The 14306-nt window shown below is 37.1% G+C and overlaps 1 pseudogene across 1 annotated transcript in view; it reads right to left on the bottom strand.

Moving 5' to 3' along the window:
• LOC114274933 (uncharacterized) overlaps positions 1-14306 on the bottom strand; it is a 267609-nt pseudogene that overhangs the window by 251065 nt on the left and 2238 nt on the right. Inside the window, exon 3 of the transcript XR_014348772.1 lies at positions 11882-12498. The product of XR_014348772.1 is annotated as an uncharacterized LOC114274933 (transcript). The remainder of the gene's footprint in view (positions 1-11881; positions 12499-14306) is intronic.

Here is a 14306-nt window from a genome sequence, read left to right as displayed (position 1 = left end):
AGCGAGCTGCTTCTTCTTCAGCTCGACCTCAGGGCCAGAGTCAGGGCAGAGGCCAGCCTTTGTCTTGTTATCAGTGTGGTTAGCATGGGCACCTGAAGAGGTTTTGCCCACAGTTGAGTGCCACATCGGGTGCGCCTGGTTCTAGGCAGACGTAGAGTTATCAGCCAGCTTAATCTGTGCAGGCCTCGAGGGCCAATCCGGAAGCTTCGTCATCCCAGTCTGTGCAGCAGTCGTTTGCTCCGAGGGGTGAGCAGGTGGATCAAGGGCCTACAGGGTGCGTGTATGCTGTTACCGCGCAGGACCTAGTACCGGCTCCATCAGTTGTGAGAGGTACCTTTCTGTTTTGAAACTCGATTGCTAGTGTGTTGATTGGTACGGATGCATCTCCTTCCTTTGTATATGCTGCATTTGCATCTGTTTTGGAATTGGAGTTGGCACAGTTAGCATCTCCTATATGTGTTGTATCACCTATTGGGGGTGAATTGATTTTGAAACAAGGTTGTAGAGGTTGTGTTGTAGAGGTCGCCGATCATCGGCTTCCGTTTCCTTTTGTGGTTATGTCTATGTCGGGATTTGATGTTATTTTGGGTATGGACTGGCTATCGTCATACCGGGCTGTTATCGATTGCTACCGCCAGAGGGTCACAGTATGTACCTTGAGCAGGGAATGTTTCCATTTCTTGGGGGATTGGGTTGGTAGTGTGTTGCCACCGGTGTATGATCCGCGAGGGCGGAGTGAGCTTAGTGGTCTTTTCGCTAGCTTTACGAGTAGTGAGTGTGATGAGACCCAGATTGTATTGCCGAGAGTGGTTTGTGAGTATTTGGATGTTTTTCCCGAAGATCTCGTTAGTTTGCCACCTCACCGAGAGATCGAGTTCTCTATTGATTTAGTGCCCGGCATGGCGCCGATTTCTATGGCACCTTATCGTTTTGCCCCAGCCGAGTTGAGTGAGTTGAAGATTCAGCTCCAGGAATTGCTAGATAAGGGCTTCATCCGCCCTAGTGTTTCACCGTGGAGAGCACCGGCCCTCGTTGCTAAAAAGAAAGATGGTGCCTTGAGACTTTGTATCGGCTACCGGAAGTTAAATCGGGCTACGGTCAAGAATAAGTACCCTATGCCCCGTATAGATGACCTGTTTGACCAGTTGAAGGGTTCCCGTTGTTTCTCTAAGATAGACTTGAGATCGGGTTACCACCAGTTGAGGGTCAGGGAGGAGGATATTCCGAAGCCGGCATTCCGTACGCGGTATGGCCACTATGAGTTTCTAGGGATGCCATTTGGGCTTACCAATGCACCGGCAATCTTTATGGACTTGATGAACCGGATCTTCGGGGAATTCTTAGATCGTTTTGTAGTCGTTTTCGTGGACGACATTCTTATCTATTCACCTTCGGAGGAGGAGCACGAGGAACACTTGAGAGTGGTGCTTGAGTTGCTTAGAGCCCATAAGTTGTATGCTAAGTTTGGGAAGTGTGAATTCTGGCTAAGAGAGGTTAAATTCTTTGGCCATGTGGTATCCGGGGAAGGGGTGTCTGTTGATACATCAAAGATAGAGGCAGTGCAAGATTGGGCACAACCTAAGAGTGTTTTTGAGATCCACAGTTTTCTGGGATTAGCTGGGTATTATCGCCAGTTTGTGAAGGATTTCTCCAGGCTAGCTTCGCCGTTGACTAGATTGACGCGGAAAGGGGTCAAGTTTGTATGGAATGAGACTTGTGAAAAGTCGTTCCAGGAGTTGAACGTTAGATTGACCACCGCTCTGGTTTTGATTATTCCTGAGAGAGGTTTGGTTATGCGATTTACAGTGATGCCTCACGAGAGGGTTTGGGCTGTGTGTTGATGCAAGAGGGAAAGTAGTAGCTTATGGCTCACGTCAGTTGAAAATTTACGAGAGGAATTACCCTACACATGACCTTGAATTAGCACCTGTGATTTTTGCCTTAAAGATTTTGAGGCACTACCTTTATGGTGAGAGGTTCGAGGTGTTCTCGGACCATAAGAGTTTGAAGTACCTGTTTACACAGAGGGACTTGAATTTGAGGTAGAGGAGGTGGATGGAGTTCATTGAGGACTACGACTTTGAGTTGCACTATCACCCGAGAAAGGCCAATGTTGTGGCCGATGCCCTTAGCAAAAAATCCATTAGTGATGTAGCTTGTATAGCCATCCGGGAGTAGGAGATGTTGGGTGCACTTGGCGAGTTTGATTTGCTTTTGGGCGAATTTGTTGAGGCTACGGCCTTGTTTTCTGTTATTGCACAGCCTACACTGGTGATTCGAGTGTTAGAGGCACAGGGAGGTGACCTTGAGGTAGAATCCCTCCGAGAGAGGATTTCCAATGGGAAGGTTGAGAAGGGTTTGACGGTGTATCCCGACCAGAGTGTGAGATACCGAGACCGTTTGTTTGTGCCGGAGTCTTGTCGAGAGGAGGTACTCCGAGAGTTTCACCATTCGCGCCTTGCGGTGCATCCGGGAGGCACCAAGATGTATTGAGATTTGGGTCGCCAGTTTTGGTGGCGGGGTATGAAGAAGGATGTGGCAGTTTTAGTGTCTAAGTGCCTTACTTGTCAACAAGTGAAGGCCGAACATCAAAGGCCAGCGGGTTTATTGCAACTCTTGCCTATTGCCGAGTGGAAGTGAGAGCATGTCACTATGGACTTCGTTGTAGGTCCTCCGAGGACTCAGCAGGGTAGTGATGCTATTTGGGTGGTTGTAGACCGGTTGACTAAGTCGGCGCACTTTATCCCTATGCACGTGAGAGATTCGGTAGACCATCTTGCCGACTTGTATATTCGGGACATAGTGAGGTTGCACGGGGTCCCAGTGACGATCGTCTTAGATAGAAACCCTCGTTTTACTACTAGGTTGTGGCAGAGTTTGCAGAGTGCCTTGAGCACTACGTTGACCTTTAGTACGACTTATTATCCTCAGACTGACGGGCAGTCCGAGCGTACTATCCAGATCCTTGAGGATATGCTTCGAGGTTGTGTCCTTGACTTTAGTGGGACGTGGGAGAGGCACTTGCCCTTGGTGGAGTTTTCCTACAACAACAGCTTTCAGTCTAGTATCAGTATGGCACCGTTTGAGGCCTTGTATGGCCGACCGTGTAGGTCTCCAGTTTGTTGGTCCGAGGTGGGTGATGCACCTTTGTTGGGCCCGGAGTTGGTGAGGGAAACGACGGAGAAAGTTGAGCTTATCCGTAGGAGGCTTGTTACAGCCCAGAGTCGCCAAAAACGTTATGCCGACCGTAGGAGGAGGCCTTTAGCTTTTGAGACGAGTAATCATGTCTTTCTGAAAATATCACCTAGGCGAGGTTTGATGAGGTTTGGGAAGAGTGGGAAGTTATCCCCTCGGTTTATCGGTCCCTTTGAGATCCTTGAGAGAATTGGGGAGGTTGCATACCGTTTAACTTTCCCACCACAGTTGTCCGGGGTGCATGACGTGTTTCATGTTAGTATGCTTCAGATGTACGAGCCGGATCCGTCCCATGTGTTGGATTGGACCAACTTAGAGGTTGATGAGGATGCCTCGTATGAGGAGAGACCGGTTCGGGTCTTGGATAGGCGGGATCAAGTCTTGCGAGGCAAGACCATTCCCTTGGTAAAGGTTTTGTGGAAACATCACGGAGTGGAGGAGGCCACTTGGGAACATGAGTTGGAAGTCCGTGAGAAATATCCTGACCTGTTTGTGGATGTATAACCATGCATTGGTAATTTTGTAATATTGTCGAACTTTAAGAGCATTATATATGTCTTAAGTTGTAAAACATTGTATATGTTTTGATTTATGGAAGTATGTTTTGGAACTTGCCTCAAAATGGAAGTTTAATGTAACATTGCATATGTTGAATGTATTGTAGAAATGGAAATATATCATGAATATTGAATATGATATAAAATTGTGGAAAGTGGTATTGAAATCTGTGGAATTTCAGGGAATGCCTATCTATAATGCATGTTGTGGAAAATGTTGTAAATTGCCTCTTGAGAAGAGATGAGATGACCGGTAATGGGTCGAGTTGTTAAATTTCACACTTTAATGATGTTAAGAATTGAGAAAATCTCGTTTTTGAAAAACTTGTATTTAATTTCGGGGACGAAATTCTTTAAGAGGGGAAGGTTATAGCGATCTCGGTTTTCCCATCTGTATTTGTTGTATTCCGGACTTGGGTTTCGTGGAGTTGGTGGTTGTGTATCTTGTTGTCATCCTTTAATTCCATATGTTTGAGTTTTAGGATATGTCGGGCGTGTTTCGAACAGGTAGGTTGAGTTTTGGTCTCAAGTGTTGTTGCCCAGAATTTTGGTGTTACACTCGAGCGGGCGTTTCGGCGCTCGAGCGGAGTTTCATTTTTGGTTTACCGCTCGAACGGGTCTTATTGCGCGTGAGCGGGGTTTACACACTCCCAGTATTTCGTGTCCTTGCAAAACTTATGCATGTGTGTTTTTCACGCTCGAGCGGGTAGTGCTTTGTCTGTGAAAGTTCTGGGAGGGGGAAATCTACGCTCGAGCGAACTGGTTTTCGCGCTCAAGCGGATGTATTTTATTCTTGTGTCTTGGTGCTCGAGCGGGCATTCTTGCGCTCGAGCGTGTCCAGATTTTTGTGCTAGACGCTCGAGCGTTCTATTCTTCGCTCGAGCGGGTCATACGTATATCAGTTGGCAGCTGGGCATTTTTGAATCACTTTTTACACTTCCTCTCTCTCTCTTACTTTCCCAAAATCGATTTTGAGAGCTCCTCTCTCTAGAATCTCCCTTCTCACTAGGGTTTGATCTAGCTAGAGTGTCCCACTACCTTGTTGTCTTTGCAAAAGGTGTGTTGATCGTCGAGGGCATTGTTTTGATCCGAAAAGTTTGGAATTTGGAGCACTTTGAGTTTGGTCTCCTTCTCAATTTGAGCTCTAACTTCGAGGTAGGGATATCCTACTCTATCTTATGAGCTTTGTCTTTGAATTTTGGCATTTTGATATGTTGGGGGTCGTTGGGTAATTTTGTGAAAGTTTGGGGTCATTGTGTAATTTTTCAAAAGATGGGGTTTCAAACATATAAACCTTTATATATGTAATACATTGGAAAATGGACTCGGTGTTGGATTATTGATGAAAATGGAACCTTAGGGTTGGTATTGTAATTATGGGAAAAAGCCCTAATTATTGATAAATTAATTTGTATAATTAATTTTGGGAAATGAGAAATTGAATAGGAAATATTCAAATCAGAAAGGTATGGAATTAAAGGGTGGAGTTGGATTAATTTATCGCTCACCTAGACAAATGTTGATATGTTATCCATTTGATGCATTTATTTCCTGTTTAGAGATAACTGCTTTGGGCTATCGGTGGAAGATAGTCTTGATTGTTGTAGACAATGTATGATGATTAAGCAAACTAAAACTAATCAATGGAATGTGTCATTGAATATGATGGTTGGAATAATACATTAACCTTATGTATTGATTGATTGTGTGCATGATAATTGTTTATATGCACTAGGTTGTGTGGGAGGAGATAGGGGATGTACTCCGCGGTTTAGGGGAAGATAGGGGATGGACCTCTAAACCAGAAGTTGTTTTCCATTGATACAGCACTACAATGTGTATCATATGTGAAGTATGGAAGTATTTTTGTTATATTGATACAACACTAAAATGTGTATCATTTGTGAAGTATGGAGGTGGTTTTATGTGTTATTGATACAGCACCAAAATGTGTATCCATCATGAATTGCGAAAGTATTTTAGTAATGAGATATAACCTCATTAAATTGCTTGGCCAGGTTCTGAGTCTTGTTTTCGAACTTAAAGTTGAGTAAGGAATGGAAAATGTAATATGGCATGAGTTGGAGTATAAGTGTGAACCATCTATCGAATGCTATCATTTTAGTCATTGTTTATAGTTGGTTTAGTATATTTCTACTGGGCTATGGCTCACCCTATATGGGACCTTATTTTCAGGTACATGTAGCATGCCACCTCCAAGGACGTAGCTTGGGAGGCTTGAGGCTGTTAGATTCTTTTGTTGTTTTGTTGTATTACATGTATATCTAGCCAAGGGCTTTCTTTGTATAGAGTTAGCACTCTCTTTTTGTAACCAAGTGTTGACTTGGAAAGTAATAAGCCCATAGGGCATTTACTTTTGATGTCAACATGTAATACATTTTGTAAAGACTACTCTGATGGAATATATTTATGCCTTATTCTCTTATGTTTAAGCATGCTATTGTTGAATGATTTATGGGTATATTTTGAGGGCGTTACAGATTGGCCCACCCTTTCACCCAAAATACAATTCTAATTTTGATAAATTCCACGATTTCGCACCAAACTGGTTGTTTGTGGTTGAAGATTCATTCATTTCTAGCAAGCCAAAGAGTCCAAATAATAGAATCCAAGATAGTTGGGATGTACATGGCAGCAATTAAAGAAATCAACACAAAGTTTACTTTTACATGACAGCAAAACAGAAGACATCCAAAAAAATTAGAGTAACAAAAAATGAATACCAAAAACAATAGAAGAAATCAACACAAAATTTAAAATTTTACATGAGAGCGAAAGCTAATGAATACCAAAAACAATAGAAGAAATCTGCACCATAATTTCCCTGTTATAAAGATATAAATTGAATTTTGATTTGGATTAGTAATCAGAGAAAGCTAATCAAAGTGCACAAACAATTTGTCGTAAAAGCACAAACAATTTATCATAAAAAAAAAGCCAAATGATCTGAATCACTGAATAAACTTCCATTGCTAGCAGAAACTAAAGAAACTAAAAATACCCACAAAAGAATAAACATAGAAATACAAAATTTTGAGTCCTTGAGAAACTTTGAGTCCATAGAAGACCGAAGTAGGAAAGCCAAGAATAAACAAAGACAATAATGCTGATAATAATTGCATTGGAGAATTCTACCATACACACCTTAGTTATGCCATTTTCTTCTTTAGTTATAAAAAATTTTCTTCTTTAGTTGTGATGTTCGCTCATGATTTTTTTTTTTAAATATAAAGTTATACAATTTTCTTCTTTAATTATAAGGTGCATATGGTAGAAACCTTTTGAGAGGTGTGTACACAGTCTTTCCTGCTAGAAAGATTTAAGAAATTATGGGAATGATGCCTATTGTATTAGCTTCTATCGGAAATATATATTAAACTGTAAGAAAGTGACACTATAGACACCGTTCAAAGGTGCGTATGGTTTGTACCTAAAATTTTAACCACAAAGATTCATGACTACAACCAATTTGAATCATAATAAAAAATCCATAACCAAGATCACTTTCAATTCATAGCAAAACACCACAAACCCTCACATAAGGCAACTTGGATTCATAACCAAATATTAAAAAAAGATATCATAACGAAAACTAATTTAAGTCCTAATAAAAATCTCATAACCAACTTTATTATAAATTTGATCGGCACAAAGCTCATAACTAAGTACCAACATGATTTATAACTAAAACCACAAATTTTCATAATTGAGGGATATGGTACATACTTTTGAAGGGATATGTATCATAAAATTCCTAACCTGTATATGAGAGATTTAGATAGAAAATGGGCAGCGTCGTGGCTCCCACCAATCCCTCTATAGTTCCGCTACTGACCATGGAGTGAATGAGTCCAACATAATCTCTTTAGCAATCAAAACAATCTAAGTGATACTTGAGTTAATGTATAATAGAGGTCAAAACAGGGCTCTAACATAAAGCACTTTCAAAAGTGATAATCAAGCTGATACTCTCTAGCCTCTAGAACTGCAGGCAAGGGAAGTAAACTGTGGAATGAACTATACACATCAATTGTATTTCGGCCTTAATTGATCAATGAAGAATTTATTTCTAATGCAAGCTTAAAACAGAATCTATAAATTAAAAGAAAATAGTAGTAGCATCACATACCAAGAAACTAACTAAAACTTTTAAGAAGATAGAAATTTAGAAGAGTTTTTTGAGGGACTTATCTGCTGAAACATGTAGGACATTGATCAAACATGTGATAGGCTTTCAATGAATGGATACATATTACCAAGATGCTTCCCAATTTTCAAGATCCTCTGGCAAACAATCTCGAAGCTCCTTCAATGTTTTGGAGTTGAGATCATAAGAAATAACTTTGCCAGGAACAACTAAAACCAGAGTAAAATCTTTTTCATTTGCTCCCTAGTAATAACAGAGCACGTAAAATTTACAGAATCTAGTAATGGTTGTGTTTACTACGTCAGGGAATAAAGATAAAATGGGACTAAAATTGACCCGGTACTTCACAATCCAACTGCTGTAATCCCTGTCCATCTGAAGGATTCTAAATCTCAAAGTAGAAATCTGATAAATCTGAATAAGAAGCAAATGCCCATCATATTTTCCAAATACCTATCTTATCACGGGAAAGAATTTTAGGGTTTGGATGCATTGGAGTTTTACACACAGAGGAGAGGTGGTCGGTGGTCGTCAGCGTCGCGATGGTCGGTGGTCGTCACATGGGATGGGCTCCGATGCAGGTAGAGAGAGAGAGAGAGAGAGAGAGAGAGAGAGAGTTCAAAATTGAAATCAAAAAGGGAGGAGATGAGTACCTATGACGGAGAGAAGAGAGAGAGAGAGAGTTCAAAATTGAAATCAGAGAGAGAGATTTTCTGACCATTAGATCTTGATGGTAATTCATCTCAACCGTTGATGCTCAAAGAGCATTTGGGCTGGAAATAAAGACATCTCAACCATTGAAGCTGAGATGAGACAATTTAAACCACTGGATCAAAATATATCTCTAAGATAAATTAGACATTTTCAAATACCCTTCTCCCTTATTATCTATACTATATATTAAGCAAAATGGAGTTTTTAACCTCAAGCCTTGTGGGAGCTCCAATCTCCCAATCTAAATTTCTTGATTTTTTGATTTAAAAAAAAAATCTTAGCATTTAATAACTTCTCCCAACTCCCAAGTTTTACCCTCATAATAACACTTTATTGCATTGAGAACAAGCATAAAAAAAATTCTTTGAAATCCAACACATGAATTTCTTGAAAAGTCCTAACACATCTATCTATACTATATATTAAGCAAAATGAGGTTTTTAACTCCAAGCATTGTGGAAGCTCAAATCTCCCAATCTAAATTTCTTAATTTTTTGATTTAAAAAAAAAAAATCTAAGCATTTATTAACTTCTCCCAACTCCTAAGTTTTACCCTCATAATAACACTTTATTGCATTAAGAACAAGCATAAATTTTTTTTTTGAAATCCAACACATATGAATTCCTTGAAAAGTCCCAACACATATAATTATTATCCATCATAATAATACTTTAATGCATTAAGAACAAGTATAAAAAAAATTCTTGAAAAGTCCAACACATATGATTATTATCAAAATATTAAACTTTAATATAATATAATAATAAAAAAAGACATTTAATTCTTTGAAAAGTCCAACACATATGATTATTATCAAAATATTAATTTTAATATAATATAAAAAAGGAAAAAAAGAAGACATTTAAAAAAAATAAATATTTAAAAATCACAATTCACATATATATGATTATTATCAAAATATTAAACTTTAATATAATATAATAATAAAAAAAAGACATTTAATTCTTTGAAAATTCTAACGCATATGATTATTATCAAAATATTAAACTTTAATATAATATAAAAAAGGAAAAAAAGAAGACATTTAAAAAAAAACAGTAAACATTTAAAAATCACAATTCATATATATAAATAATTATAAATACAATTTGTGCATAGCACATGTGATATGCTAGTATATATATATATCCAAACTCTATCTGTAAGACACTCCAACCTATGATTTGACATTTTGTGTGTGCTTGGCATTCTTAAGCCTGTAATATTTTTTCTCCAAAAAAAAAAAAAAAAAAAAAACGTGAAAATCTCTTTTAGTAATTTTTTAACACATTCCATCCATTTGACTTTGAAACTCAAAAGTTGTTTGGTTTTTGTGTTCTTTTGTCTCTAGTAAACTTTTTGTCATATTTAATTAATTATTTTTTTTAAACTTTTTAGATGAGGTGTAATGAAAAAAAATAAATAAATAAAAGCTTAAAATATGAATTTTTTTACTAAAAATAAAAATAAAAATAAAACAAAACAAAACAAAACAAAAAATTAATAAAAAGATTTCAAAAAATAAATTAAACATTTAGCTCTGGAAAAAGTGATTAAAAAAAACATTTAGCTCTTGGAAAAAGTGATTAAAAAATTCAATCCCAAACCAACTCGTTGATCTTCTAAGTGTTGATTTGGGATATGGGTTAGTTTTTTTAATTTTTTAACTTTTTGATTATTTTAGTCTGGAAAAATCTCGTTTGAAATGAGCTTTTTTATTTTTTTGACTTTTATGAGAGAAAAAATATAATGGTTATCGGTTACATGTGATATTTTGTCTTATTAGATTAAAAAATTTATTTTATTTATTTATTTTTGACTATTTTAACCAAAAAACCAGAGGCTTTTTCTTTCCCAAAGTGCTCTAAAACAAGTCTCAAGTAATACAAATTAATATTTATTAGTCTAAACAATATCACACATTACCTTTATATTAATATTTTAGAAAATAATATAAAATATACTGATTAATAAGTGAAGTAGCACCTTGCTCCAAGAAAACTTAATTTTTTTCCCCTTCAAATATAACTAATTAAAATAAAGAATGATAAAATGTTTTAAATATTCTAAATAACTCCTTTGTTAAAGATACTATAACTTGATGGTCAAATTACTCAAAGTCAAGATCAGATCAAATTGTGTGTTTGCGTGGTCAAACGAAGCTATTACTGTGAACATTGTAATTTAAAACTCAATTTTTTTTAATAGCGTGACAAGCTCAGGATGTCATAATCACGCCAATTGATTTTGACTTACTATTTATACATATTTTATTTAGGACAAATTACAAACACCTCCTCGAGATTTGGTAAAAATACAAATTCTTCTCTAAGGTTTGAGAAATTACAAATTACTCTTTGAGGGTCAAATTTTCATAACAAATTAGGGGAAATTATGGGGGAATCTGTATGAAAATAAAAATCTCAGAGAGCAATTTGTTATGAAAATATAAACCTCAGGGGCAGGGTGTAATTTCTCAAACCGCGGAAGAAATTTATATTTTTACCAAACCTTGAGGGGGTGTTTGTAATTTTCCCTTTTATTTACTTATTTATTTTTTAAAGTAAGAATTTTTTTAATTTAATTATCAAATTACTTCAACAAAATGTTATTATTAAAGTGTCCTAAAGGTTTTTTTTTTTTTATTTACAAAAAATATTTAAAATGTTTATGCCTCCGTTTGGGAAGTGGGTTGACTTTTTAGCTTTTTGGCTTTTTTGGCTATTTGAGCCTGGGCTCAAAAGCTTGGTTTGAGAAGGGCTTTTTGGCTTTTTTGACTTTTTTTGTGAGAGAATAGTGTAATGATTATGGGTTGGATGTGATGTTTTGTCTGTTGTGGCTCAAAGAGCCTATTCTGTCTTTTACGGCTCAAAAAGCCCGGAAGAGCCCTTCCCAAACGAACCCTATGTCTACCGACTTCGGTTGATAAACTTTTATTGATTTTTGTTCAAAATTTCACTGTCGGAGGTAACTTTCTGAAAATTTTTAACGGTATACTATTTTTTCTTCTTTTTTTTTGGAATAAAATTATATTTTCATAATATTACCGTGGCCAAATTTAACTACTACATTTTTCCAAACGTACATAACATAAATTCTAAATGAAAAATGATATACAAAAAGATGATTGCTTAATAATTAAATATTTTTAATTATCAATTAATCATTTTCTTAACACATCACTTAATCTAAAAAATGAGTTTAACTTTTAAACCTGAATAAAAATGCACACTGTAAATTACACACCTTGATTTCATGCTCAACAGTAGCTTTACTCAAGAACTCAGCCTTAATCTTCTCCGTCCGAGTCAACCCATTCATAATCTCCACCTCCCACTGCAACTCTGCATCCCAAAGTGCCACTGCCTTCATCGCCTCCACCTCTGCCACTTGCGCTTCTCTGGCCCACCCGGTCTTTCTCTTTGCCAGCTCAGCATTAGCCTCTGCCACCTCAGCCTCCCTTAGATTCTCAAAAACTTTCACTTCGGTCTTAACCCTAATTTCCTGTTTCTTTCCCTTTCCTTGCCTCTGTGTCGATATAATCTTCGTATCCAAATCAATTTTCGCCACGTTTTGAAGCGTTTGTCCTTCTCGAAGCTTAGCCCCTATATCTCCTTTCATTTTTGCCTCGGCAACATCGATTTTTTCTTGGTTAGCAGCCTCCATTTGTGTTTTTTGACCCAAGTATGAAAAGTACTCGTGTCCAGGAACATCAACAAGTTGTTTAACATTGGCATTGTAGATTAAAAGCCCAAATTGGTTAAGTTCAAGTTGAACTTTCTCAAAAACTTCTTGTTTGAACTCTTTGGTTCCTCTGAAGATCTCCTCCATGGTCATTGAGGCAGCTAGCACACGTGTTTCACCTGTTGGGAATGAAAAAACTATTCTTACCCAAAATTCATACATAATTTTACTTTTAGAATGATATGATAGTGAGAAGGAAAAAGATATTTTTACAGAAAATATGTACAATACAAATCAGAATATACCACCAGAATAATATGACAGTAACGTTAATACAATTAACAGTCAATTTGATGGGTTCTTTTTTTAATGAGGTAGGCTTACCATGTTGCCATATAATTCTGTACATTTTTTTTATAGCATAACTTCAGTGAGAATTTATGTTCATAATGACGAGCTTATATTTTTAAGACAAACTCTTATAATAAAATAGAACATTCAATATATATAATAGTTTTCTACAATTTTTCTGTTCATAGAAGATTACTCGTTGGGGATTTAGATATGAAAAATACATAAATATAAACATAGCGCAGTGATACAAAATGATGATAAATATATATATGTGTGCATGTGTGTGACATTAATTCTCTAATTGTCAACGATAAAAATGATGAATCAAGTAATCAATGAACATAAGAAAATAATAAAAAAATTAAAAAAAAAATGTGAGTAGAAGAGAAATATTTTTTGAAATGTCCAAATAAGCATGTTGTGTCAAGTTTACCCGCCAGCATGGGATAATTGACCACTAAAATTGTTATGTGATGATAAACAAATCTGTGTAAGGCTGGTAAAATGTTGGGAATACATATAACCTTCCAAAGGGTTACCTGAAATACTTGCAAAATTAATTCAAAAGAAGATAACTCAGTGAACTCAATGATTCAATGGAGCAAGGAAGAAATGGTGGTTGGATCCCGGTTGTGAATCAAAGGCGAGGAGGTGGATCTCGGGGCTATGACGAAAGGAGTGGTCTGTTTACTGTGTTCGTGGACAATATCCCAAGTTCTTTCGATGCAAAGTCTTTGTTCAAACTCTTCAATAAGTTTGGTGTAGTCAAAGATGTCTTCATCCCTTTCAAAAGAAGAAAAGCGACGAATTCAAGATTCGGTTTTGTGAGATTCGACTGTCATGTTGCATCAGACATGGCAGTCCAGAAAACTAATGGACTTTTGGTGGATGATGAGATACTTGCAGTCAAGTATGCAACTCATGACAGGAGTGTGCTTAGCATGAGAAGGCCCCAGGTCATCAGAGAAGACTTTAACCCAAACAGAGGTAAAGTTACAACCAAGTTTTTTGGCCACAAATCATATGCAGAGGTACTACAAGGGGACTCGAACATGGTGGATGTTAAAGCTAGCATGACCGTCAAAGCCAATGAAGATGGTCACGGGTGGCTTTACGAAAGCATAATTATCAAGCTCAATTCGGATTTCTCCATTAACAGTATCAGATCTGCTTTGAAGGATATTGGGTTAGATCAAGTGGTGGTCAGACAAGGGGGCGGCAGGGATGCTATCTTGACTTTCAAATCCCAGGACGAGCTTCAATCAAATATTCAGAAGATCAAGGACTGGTTTAAAGACTGGAGTAAGTTTATTTTGGAATGGAGGCCAGGAATCCAAATAGTCCAAGAGAGATGTGTTTAGTTGAAATGTCTTGGTATTCCTCTTAACCTCTGGAATAGGAGCAACCTTAATAACATTGGAGCTTTGTGGGGGTCAGTTCTTCATTTGGAGGGTGATCTTAGCCAACCAAAGTCTTTTTCATACTCCAGAATTAAAGTGGTTACAACATGCATGGAGCTCATTAATAAAACCATTCATCTGGAATGCAAGGGTAAATTACACCCAATTTTTGTTTGTGAAGAACATTATGCCAATCCAATGGAGAGTACTGGGATGAGAAAAAGTGGGCTGGG

This window comes from Camellia sinensis, chromosome 13 (assembly GCF_055761805.1).
Source record: "Camellia sinensis isolate YWXY chromosome 13, ASM5576180v1, whole genome shotgun sequence".
In the NCBI taxonomy this organism is placed as follows: Eukaryota; Viridiplantae; Streptophyta; class Magnoliopsida; order Ericales; family Theaceae; genus Camellia; species Camellia sinensis.
This window is presented reverse-complemented; position numbering and strand designations above follow the sequence as displayed.